This window comes from Phocoena phocoena, chromosome 17, assembly GCF_963924675.1.
Source record: "Phocoena phocoena chromosome 17, mPhoPho1.1, whole genome shotgun sequence".
In the NCBI taxonomy this organism is placed as follows: domain Eukaryota; kingdom Metazoa; phylum Chordata; class Mammalia; order Artiodactyla; family Phocoenidae; genus Phocoena; species Phocoena phocoena.
In genome coordinates, this window is record NC_089235.1 from 63,721,510 (window position 1) to 63,731,883 (window position 10,374).

Genomic DNA, 10,374 nt, shown 5'->3' on the forward strand with positions numbered 1-10,374 from the left:
CCACCTGGAAGCAGAAAATGAAGATGGAAAGAAACTGAGTCCTGATCTCATGCTTGGACCCCTGGAGTCCCCATGACTGGGGTTCACAGGTAATAGAGTCATAAACCAGTAGATTCTCTTTGCTTAAATAAGTTTAATTAATTTTTCTGTCATTTGCAACCAGAAGAAAGTAAAGTGATAATCTATTTCTTGTTTTACCAGTGTCTTTTCCTTCTCCCCCACGGTCCTCCAAACCCCCTATTAATTTGCTATTATTAATCAGCTCTAGCCTTAGGAATGAGATAATCTAGTTTGTTAATATTTTATCCTAATTTGAATCAATATGCTCTGAGAAGGCTTGAGAGAGTTTTGGTACATGTCTATTTAACTTCTTAGAAATGCTTTTTTTAAAAAACTTTTTTCTGGGCTTCCCCGGCGGCTCAGTGGTTGAGCGTCCGCCTGCCGATGCAGGGGACACGGGTTCGTGCCCCGGTCCGGGAAGATCCCACATGCCGCGGAGCGGCCGGGCCTGTGAGCCATGGCCGCTGAGCCTGCACGTCCGGAGCCTGTGCTCCGCAACGGGAGAGGCCACAACAGTGAGAGGCCCGCGTACCGCAAATAAATAAAGACTTTTTTCAGAATCTTGGCCATACTCTGGATAGCTCATGCTGCTTGACAGCAACATATTGCTGTTGATCGTCTTTAAAGCCATAGAGCCTAGCATCAAATCTCAGACTTATCACTCATGAGAGTTATATATTTGAAAAAGTTATAATATCTCTCGCTATCAGCTTCTTATTTTACAAGAGTGAGGATAATGATACCTCACAGCACTTAGAACAAGGCATTACATTGATGGCTGCATGTGAAATAAGCTACGTCCTTTTAAATTAATTTCTAAGTTGATGGGATGCTTTCAGCTATTCAAATAATGGTTATTGATCCATGTATTCTGTTTACAGATTTTTTTCCCTCTGTAAACGTTTACTTTAAGATATTTCATTTCCTCCTTTTACCTTATAGGAGAGAGAGTCAGAAAGAAAGGGGGAAAATAAATGTAAATAAATATTACTTTTTGTTGTTTAGTTTGATATCACACATGTCGAAAAAGGCTGAAGTCTTTAATTTCAATCAGCCTTAAGAGTTTGGATTTTTGGTAGCATAGTCCTTTGTTCTTGTGTTTCTTCTATGTTTAAAACTTTATTTTCCTGCAAATACTATTTTCGCAGAAGAGCATTTTACTAGACATTTAAATTTTCTAGAATGATAGTACCTGAGGTAACTCCTGGTTTCATATCCATTTAGACATACTTGCAATTTCAGAGGAGTTATTATGTGTTTCTGTAGCATTCTAATAGTTTAAATGTGCCTTAAACACGTAAGTTTTATTGTCAATCTTCCTGTTTTACAGTCTTTCCAATTCAATCCTGCCTTCCCCACAAGGAAGACAGCTAGGAAACCTGCTCAGATTTCCTCTTCTCAACCTCCCTGCTGCCAGCTTTCCTACTCCCTTTCATCCCATAGGAAGCCAAGAGCCTGCTCAAATTTCCTTTGTGGAGTACGTATCCCACCTGGTTACTTCTCCTATTCAGCAACAGGTGGTTATTTTTGTACTGTCAGCACGTTGGACTCCCTGGCTGTCAGATTTCATTCCCACTGGAAATGTAGACATTTGAGTTTGTTCCAGGCGTCAGTGGGTATATTGCCAATTTCCATTTTCTGAAAATAATTTTCTTTTGATGGAATAATCTTGTTCCTTAACGATTCCATTAAATAAAAAAAAAAAAAAGATTTTAGTTATACTTAGAGGCTGAATCAGTGATTGATCTGTTTGTTGCCTCTTTTCTGATTTCTTTCAAATGGTCTCCAAGCATGTGGATCATACTGAGATAGCCAGTGAACAATGGAATCAGAATTCCGGCAACCCCATTTTTTAGCCATGTTGCATCATGAATTTCAGTGTTCTTCTCTTTACCATTATATTTGGGTTGGAAAAAGCTAATAACCCATCAGAATTCCTAAGGATAGAACACAGGACTATATACTTAAAAAATATTCACCCTAGGGAATAGTGAGTGCGAGTCAGGCTTGGGAGCCTTTGGACGAAACAATATCGTAACGATGAAAAATGAAAATATTTAATAGGTGGTTTTTTTTCCCCCATAGAAAGACACTAAGAAAGAAAAGCTTTTCAACAATTTGTTTCAAATAGGAAAATCTAAGGGACAATATGATCGAAATGATAAATGGCCTCATCAGTATCTCCCAGGTATGAATTTTTCCCAGCAGTCTCAGGAGCGTGAAAACAGTTTACACATGATGCCGCCTAAAGACTTATCAAGTGCTCGCTTCGGCAGTGAATATACTCAAGTTGGAATGATACAGAGAAGATTAACACGGTCCCTGAGCAAGGATGACACGCACGTTGGTGAAGCGTTCCATGTGAAAAAAAAAAAAAGACTCAAACTAAATTTGAATCTGAGTTCTCATGCTGTTGGTCTGCCTAGAAATTCAGTCTCTGTTGTTATGGGGGATTACTCATCTTCTAAAGGGTTGTGCAAAGCCTCATACGATCTGACTCAGAGCAGAATGTTCCAGAAGGCTCCTTCTTTCGTGACTCATGTGCATCATCGCTAATGGGCTCTTCATTGTAGTCCTCATGGTGACTTGGAGTCAGAAAGCAGCTTGGCTCCCTCTATACTTTTGGACATTCGAGTTTTGGCTTTGCCTGGAGGTCCAGTGTCTAGGGTACACCAAATCCCTCTCTGAGATTATGTTCCCTTATCAAGCTCTAAGCCTCACCAAGAGACACAGGGCTTAGAGCACTGCTGCTCGGTTTGTTCTGCCGTCTTCCCTTTCACAGTCTTGGGTAATCTCCCTGTCCTTTACTTTGATCATTTGTGCTTCTACCATCCATTTGATCTGTAATTCTTTGCCATACATATATTATCATCACGTAGCATGAACGCGGTATGAGTTCCATGTACAAATAAGATGAAAGCAGCTTCCCTCAACCTTTTCGTTGCTAAGGGTGACGGAAACACAGGGCAGGGAGGTGTAATGTAATGAACAGCAGCTTAAGAGCTATACATGAATGCACTTAAAGTTGGAAATGGCCACTTAAAGGCAGGAGTATATCTGAGTAGAATTCTCTCATTCCTAAAATAAGGACGGTAATACTTAACTGCTCTAGAGGTAATGTTGCTACAGAGGTAATATGCATAACACATCTGGCCCAGAACAATTGTTCTTTCATTATTAGATTACTGATCATTGGCATGAGGCTGGGTAGACCATTATGCACAGGGAATGAATTTATATGAGTCTTCAGATCATAGCCTCAGCCAAAAGAGCTCCATGCTTTTGAGTGTGTGAGTCTATTTCCACCTCTTCATAAGATATCTTTTCTTCCATTCTTTCATTCAACAAATGTTTATTACTTAAGATAAATCATATACTTTGCCATAGTCTATGATTTTAATAAGAAAGGCTAACACAGCTTGTCACAGAGTTCATATTGAGGTATGTGTGTAGGAGGGGAAGGCAGCCAATTAAAATGCAGCGTGTTGAGGGCTAAGATATATGTTGTAAAGGGAACTTTTACGCACAGGGCATCAGTCCATGCCTGAGTGGTAGAGAGAAGTGATATCTAGGCACAGAGATCACCATCTTCTAAATACTTTGTTAATTAACTGATTATTTGTTGCTTTGACTTCTTTTTTTTTTTTGGACATGTGGCGCAGCATGTGGGATCTTAGTTCCCCAACCAGGGATCGAACCCGTGCCTCCTGCAGTGGAAACGCAGAGTCTTAACCACTGGATAGACAGGGAAGTCCCGCTTTGCCTTCTTTCTAAAGGCAAAATGCTTCATAGTTACTTGGCTCTGTTAGTCATACTTTAGAACACAGAAAGTGCATTTGCCCTTGATTAATTTACATCTAGTTGCATCAGGTTAAAAATAGAGTTCTGACGTCCACACTGATAGTGTCTCCTATCTTCTTTTTCTTAACTTTCCTGTTAAAAAGATTAAGGCAATGATACCCCTTTGTCTTTTCTTTCTCCTTGTTTAAGCTGGGAACATTTTCTTTAAACAAAAATCTTATTGGGATATTAAAATTTAAAACAGAAAAAAAAAAAAACCCAACCCACATGTGTTTTTGTTAGTCAATAACTTCTCCAATTTTCTCCATCCCCTCCCCACTATTCTTTCCTAACCCTCCAGAAATCCCTCTACAGAACCCTAGTTTAGCTCAGATAACGTAAGACAGGTTGAGGAAGAGAGCAGGCCTTCTGAGACTGAATTATGGTGAAGAAGTGATTTAACATTTGCCATACCTGAAATTCAGGAAGGTAGTCAAGATGACGTTTCAAATTATTTCCAGTGATAAGCGTTTATAGATAAATGATGCATTAGTGAGATCTGAACTGCTTTTATTCAGAACCGTTTTCTTGTATTTCAGTAATGTTTCTAGGCCATTCAGATTAAAAACTTGCTAGTGCCACTGGAAACAATAAAAAATGTGTCATACAGAATATGAAGAAAGGATAAAGTGACATGGTCTTGCCAATCTTATTTTTGGGAAAAGCATGGAAATTTCATGTTTCTTCTTGGTGTTCTTCAAGATTCGAAGTCTTTCTCTTTTCATATGTAGGGATTTGAAAAGGTCAGTATTCAGTGAGACGGGAGAGATTTGGCCATATTTTATGAAACTCTTGGAAGAAGGAGAGAGAGAGCAAGAAAGAAATTTTCCAAGTGGTTGTACAGATGAGATATTATTGTGCGATGTACTTGCTTACAGCTGGTAGTAATCACTCCTCAACAGCATACGATTATTTCCCGGTATCAAATGTGAACATATGTGAGCCTTTCCCTTCAAGGGCACTTTTTATTCATGTTCTTGAATATAGGTTATCATTGTGATCCTAATGCACATTTATTAGAGTCTGTTTTTAATCAAATGAAAGGTCTTTACTGATGAATATTTCTTGTGGGTAAAAAAGCAAACCCACTGAAAAATGGATAACAGAAATTTCTTTGATAAATAATTTAGTTTCTCTTCTTCATTTTGAAAAACACGGCTTGGTAATGTATCTCTTCAGAGGCTGTTGTTTATTCACAAGTACCATAAATATTTTTTACAGTAATGCAGAGTTAGCAGCTCAAGAAAGTAATTCTTTTGGAGAAAACCATCATCCACCTAATATTAAAATAATCTTAATTAGCTCCAAGATAAAAAGTATTTTGGTCTCACTTCCCTCTATTTTCAGAAAATTTAAAAGCAGTTCTTTAAGATATACTTCAATATGATGTCATCATAACTGTGGTAGGCTGAAAAAAATGTTCCCCCAAAGACATATTCACTTCCTAATGCCTGTAATCTGTGAAGATTATCTTATATACTCGTGTGGCAAAAGATGTGATCAAATTAAGGAACTTGAGAGAAGGCACTTAGCTTGGATTATGTCATAAACCTTAAATACCATCACAAGCGTCCTTATAAGAAAGAGATAGAGGGATGTATAGCAGACAAAGATATACAGAGTTGAAGATGGTATAAAGACAGAGCAGAGGGAGATGCAACCAGGTTGGTTGAATCCATAAATGTGGAACTGAAGGATCCTGAGGGCTGACTGTACATGTATATGTACAACATATATCTTAGATTCTTAGTATAATTTTTGTTGTTCTTTCACTGTAAAGAGACAAAAGAAGCCTGATTATAGTAGTGTAAATCCACAACCATTCCAGTGCTCTGACAGTAAATGTACCAGTAATTGTAGTATACAAAGGCAAGCATTGCAACTCTATTCCCTCATACCAAATTTATCAAGCCTTCCTGTGACACTCAGAGCAACACACCAAATCCTAAGGAAAGCCTTAGAACTTAGAATTTACTTCTCACTTTAAGTTTCAAGTCCTGGTATCCTTTCTTTGTAACACTCTTGCCAGTGCAGATTGTTTAGAAAGAACTTTAACTTATTCTTTCATTACCAGGTTGTCAACAAATATGTGCTATGCATTCGTTATGTGAAGTGTTGGAAAATAAAGCAAAATCAGGTGCAAAGCATGACAGAGGAAAGCTGGCAAAGATGGATATTAAAACAGACTCCTTTCTTTGTAAAGCATCTTATGAAGTCATAGGAACCCTAAGAAATTGCCAATATTTAATTATTTTCGACCTACAATAACTGTGATTTCATATCGTTCAACACAATCATTAGTAGAGATTTGGCAGCTCACTGGTGAATTTAATTTGACTTAACGTAGTGTGCCAAACCTGGTAAATATATTCAGGCCAGTTTTCAGTTTGTTTCAATCATATTCAACAGAAATGAGTGTTTCTGTTTTTTCCCATAGGTCCGTATAAACTAGACTGGACTTTTGCAAACACCTTTTAGAAATATTCAAGTTCTATTAGGCTGCAGTTTTAGCAAAAGAAGACATTCTTCTCACTCACTATACTCTAGACCAGGGATAGACAAACTGTTTGTTTGTTTGTTTTTGTAAAGGGCCAGATAACAAGTATTTTAGATTTACAGGTCACATGGTCTCTTTAGTAACTGCTCAAATCTGCCCTTGTAATGCAGAAGAGCCATAGATAACATGAAAGTGAACGAGCATGGCTGGGTTCCAAAAAAACTTTATTTATTCATAATGAAATTGAAATATTTTGATATTTTTTCAATATTTAAAAAATGTAAAATTCGTTTTTAGTTAGTGGGCCATATGAAAGCATGCAGAGGGCTATCATTAGCCCGTGGGCTGTAGTTTGTTCATGCCTGCTCCGGAAGTACATTTGTCAAAATGTTTAGGAAACTCTTTGTGAGATGCTTTTGGGTCCATGACGCATTAGGCTCAATAGACGAGCCAAGAGAGTCCTTCCAAGTTCAGATTTCCTAGAATCCTGTAACTTCAAATTTCTACTCAGGAGTGCGGTCACAAATGCCATTATTCTGATATTCAGCAGGTTCTGTTCTAAGAAAGGAGATGCCTTTTATTCTCCAGCAGATATTCTCAGCACTGCTGTACACTAACTGGAAAAAAAAAGTAACCGAGTCAGAGAGGAAACTAAACCAAGGGAAATTTCATTTCCTTTCTAGCACAGAAATACTAGGCAGTGTCAGATTTTTCTCCTGCATTCATCAACACCTCTTCCAGATGAAGGTAGTGCTTTGAGGGTCAAATAGAACAGAGCCCTGGGCAACCCCATTGAGATCCATGGACTTCCTCATGAGCTAGTTTCCTCAGTTTGGAAGTCTGCAGTGAGATTAACTTGCTTCTTTCTTTTGCTCTGTCCTTTTAACTGTTAATATCTACTGAACAATCTTTCATTTTGCCAGCTATAATCACAAACAGCCACAAGGTTGGACAGTTTATGCCCCTAACTTACAAAGGGTTCATTCAGTGATTGATTTCATGTCTGAAAAAAAAAGGTTACCTATGAGGTGTAAGTAAGTGGATGTGAGCAATCCCTGTTCTTCAGGAAAATGAACACTTCATTCTGAGCTGGAGATTGGCCAACCGGACAGCGATTTGAGAACATTTTTTCATCCTCTCCTTCTTTAGCTGACTGCTCTTTCCACACTAGATAACTGAAGTTTTCACTTTCATCCCTGCCTGAAAATCAAGCCATTTGCAAATCTATGTCACTTTCCAGAGCTGGTTGGAGAGAGAAGGCAGTAGTGTCATTTTATCCTACCTCAAACAGAATAAGGTGATTTCAGTAGAGTAGACAAAGATCTATAAGTCACACTTGGGACTTTTCTCTTTAATGTGAAAAATAAAATCTGGGCATGAATTATTGGTTTGAGAATTGTGAGTGGTGACTATTACATGTGAAGTGATTTTCTTTGTGCCATGGTGGTTGTTGGAGCTTTCTACATAATATGGAATCCGGTTTAATTCACAACTTCATCACTTCTTTCCCTCCCTGTGCCTCAGTTTTCCTCATCTGTACAATGGGGTAATAACAGCAGGCTGTTCTGAGAACAGAAGAGTTGATTCTTGTTCTTTGCATGGTTTGCCTCATTTAATTATTATTGACCCAAATATCAATATCTCCACTACCTGAAGTCTACTCACTGAGTACACTGTGTTGGGAATGTTAGCCCTTGGGAAATCCAGCTTTTGCTTAACTCTTGTGGCTCTTCCTCTCAAACCCTATAATCTAGTCACAGAGATGACTTTGATCCCAAAAGACTATGTTCTCCCTATTTCTGTGCCTTTATACAAACAACACACTTTCCTTCCTTTGATTTGCCTAAATACTAATTTCCAGATGCTTAGAGAGTTTCCCTTTGAGAAAGACATTCCCAGCCTTTGCCCTTTGTTTCCCATCCTAAGCCATAAAAGTTTCTATGCTGCATGCTGAGTTGTTTTTTTTAAGCACCTGGTTTTATTTATTTATTTATTATTATTATTTTTTGGCCACGCCATGAGGCTTATGGGATCTTAGTTCCCGGACCAGGGATCAAACCCTGGCCCCCAGCAGTGGAAGCGTGGAGTCCTAACCACTGGACCACCAGGGAATTCCCCTGCCTGCTGAGTTTTACTCAAGCACTTACATTGTATTATCTATGTATCTGATCCCCAGGTTTCTATACTGTCACCTCTTCATAAAAAAAGGGCTGTTTTTCCTTTGTTTTCATACCTTAGCTTAACATTAAGTCAGAAGTAAGAAGTGAATGTTATTACAATTATTGACCTATAAAAAATAATTTAATATGATAGATAAGATGAGAATTGTAGAGAAACGCTTAGGGGGCTTTTCTCTTTTCATTCTTAGTCTTGTACACTTGATTGAGGGCAAAAAAATACTACAGCCAAGAGATCAGCAATAAACCATGTCCTGGCTGTACAATCTGTCCTGGATTTCTCTGTTCTCTTAGGTTCTAGCTTCACTACATTGCTCATGTTTTTTCTCCTATTATTGCATTCAATTATGTCCAAGCTCAAGTATGTATCATGAGAGACTCAGTAAGAGCCGAGGCAAATGCAGGTATAAAATAGTTTCTTCTTGGAATGTCTTGTTCATTTTAGCGGGAAAAAACCAAGAGGCAGCAAGAGTAACAAATTAGGTGATAAGAATATAAAATTACATCAGCAAACACATACTTGTTCCTGTAACACAGAAAAGTCAGATTTGCAAGTTGTGTGACTTGCATAATAACAGGAATATCGATGTATTATAACGAAGAGTACATTGGACCAAGAGTGAGAAAACTAGGTTTTCGCCCGGACATTGCCACTTCCCAGCTGTTTCAATCGGGCAATGTCATCCTTTCACTCCTAGTTCTCTCTTTTGTACCACAGAGTTGGTTATACTAAGATCTGGTGTGCTTTTTATTTCACTGTCAGAATGTCCAGCTAAAGAGGTCTGGGTCTGCTCTTTGATAAAAACCCTTACTCCTGGGCTTCCCTGGTGGTGCAGTGGTTGAGAGTCCGCCTGCCGATGCAGGGGACACGGGTTCGTGTCCCGGTCTGGGAAGATACCACGTGCCGCAGAGCGGCTGGGCCCGTGAGCCATGGCCGCTGAGCCTGCGCGTCCGGAGCCTGTGCTCCGCGACGGGAGAGGCCACAACAGTGAGAGGCCCGCGTACCTCAAAAAAAAAAAAAGCTCTTACTCCTAACTAGTGTTTTCTCAAGCTAAATCCTTTGTTCCTACCTTGCATCTGTGGGGAACTCATTCTGCTTAGGAAGTTGTGGAGTAGTAAATTTGGGAGAAAACATTTCAGTAAACAGGATTGCTTCTAGTTTTTAAAAGCCCATAGAGAAAGTCCTAGAAGCTGGGCAAGCATTCTCTAGGATATTCTTTGGCTTTTTAATTTGGATACTTTTCATTCCTTTAATCAAGCAACTGCAGGATGGGATCTATAGTAATTACTCCTCAAAAGAAAAGTCTCCTAAGCTTTCTTTCCGGCTCCAAAAACTAGTGTATTGGAGATTAGCCTGCTCTGCTTCTGCAGCTGGGAAATTGCTATAAAGCAGTTGTCCAAATCCTAGACTATCTGTACAATCACAAGCCACTGGTGAGATTCAGAGCCAGAAAATGGGCTCAGGTGAGTTTAATTGACAAAAATGTTTCCCATCTTCTGATGGAAATTCTCTTGTCCTTGCTGTACACAGTGTTCCTTATTCCCCACCCCTTAATCCTGGGCCCTAGAAGCCTAGATATGATAAAAAAAAAAAGTATTCATAAATTAAAAGAGATGACTGGTATTTGTGTGTCTATTCAACTGAAGGCATATCTGAGAACCAGCCTTATTCCTTCTCTTAATTAGGGGCTGCTGCTTCCTGGCTTTTCCTGCATTTACACCCTCTATCTCCTTCCAGGGACCGCTGTGCTCATATGTCTGTCTCTCCCATAAGTGACCATTACATCTCCACCCCACGCC

The 10,374-nt window shown here is 39.0% G+C and overlaps 1 non-coding gene across 1 annotated transcript; it reads left to right on the forward strand.

Moving 5' to 3' along the window:
• Positions 1-2,324: 2,324 nt before the first annotated feature.
• On the forward strand, positions 2,325-2,427 carry LOC136137388 (U6 spliceosomal RNA). The gene has a single exon (XR_010656727.1). It is a non-coding gene; the product is annotated as a U6 spliceosomal RNA (small nuclear RNA).
• Positions 2,428-10,374: the final 7,947 nt, after the last annotated feature.